Below are 1,152 nucleotides of genomic sequence, written 5' to 3'. Positions count from 1 at the left end.
CCCAAACTCGACGAGTGGTTGCAACAGATCCCGGGAACAACATCGGATATATCGGTCCAAATAAGCGCAGTGCTGGGAACAGCACGGCGGGTAGAGGACCCGAGCTCAAATGGATATATATATATATATATATATATATATATATATATATATATATATATATATATATATATATATATATATATATATATATATATATATATATATATATATATATATTTGCCCGATATATATATATATATATATATATATATATATATATATATATATATATATATATATATATATATATATATATATATATCCAGATGCGTGGATGTGTCTTTTTATTTCTTTTATTTCCTGAATCTCCTCCAGATTGTTCTGCAACACAGTATGGCAGAAGGGATGGGTGAAGTCGCATGGGTTTCGTCTTGTGATTAACCTGAATCTCCTCGAGATTGTTCTCAAATGCAAAACATTGTAGATAACAAAACAGAATTAACAACGTGTGATCGTATAGTGGTTATTTACAGAAAAAGAGAATACAACACAAGTTCAATGTTATTTACATGATGTCCCTGAACGCATCATACGCGAAGACTCGGCAGAACACGCGGTGCGCTTGCAAGGGCGCACGGTTCAACCCGCCACGAACATTCACGGGGAAACGAAACACGACACAAGAAACTAAATATTGTACAATAAAAACGAAATGAAGCAATTATTACCTGCAACACAGTATGGCCGAAGGGATGGGTGAAGTCGCATGGGTTTCGTCTTGTGATTAACTGTGCAATAGAAAAGCACTATGAAGCACATGTGCTTCAAAGTTCCACTCGACAAAACGTGAAGTAAATAATAACACAAAAAGTAATCTGGACTCGAAATGAATAAGGGAACTAATTAGATAACACTAGACAGTACAAAAGGGGAAACAAAATAAGATATTGTCATGAAAATGCGCCTTAATCGAGACCAACAGAAAATTGCGACTCACCCTGAATCTCCTCGAGATTGTTCTGGAAACTATGGGTGGGACATGGTGCCACACTGTGCGCCGTTGCGTCACTTCCTTCATAATTTAATAATCTAAGTGCACAACTCCGTTACATATATATATATATATATATATATATATATATATATATATATATATATATATATATATAT

At 34.1% G+C, this 1,152-nt stretch overlaps 1 long non-coding RNA gene across 1 annotated transcript; it reads right to left on the bottom strand.

Annotated features, from left to right (window-relative positions):
- Positions 1-361: 361 nt before the first annotated feature.
- LOC148896606 (uncharacterized) lies at positions 362-871 on the bottom strand. Its single transcript, XR_016115339.1, has 2 exons — positions 711-871; positions 362-445 (listed from the first exon to the last, which is right to left on the bottom strand). It is a non-coding gene; the product is annotated as an uncharacterized LOC148896606 (long non-coding RNA).
- Between the last annotated feature and the right edge of the window lie 281 nt (positions 872-1,152).

The sequence above is a fragment of the Hippocampus bargibanti genome, linkage group LG06, assembly GCF_051943395.1.
Source record: "Hippocampus bargibanti isolate YZ-2025 linkage group LG06, ASM5194339v1, whole genome shotgun sequence".
Lineage (NCBI taxonomy): Eukaryota > Metazoa > Chordata > Actinopteri > Syngnathiformes > Syngnathidae > Hippocampus > Hippocampus bargibanti.
Note: the sequence above shows the minus strand (reverse complement) of the source record. Positions and strands in the feature narration are given on the sequence as shown.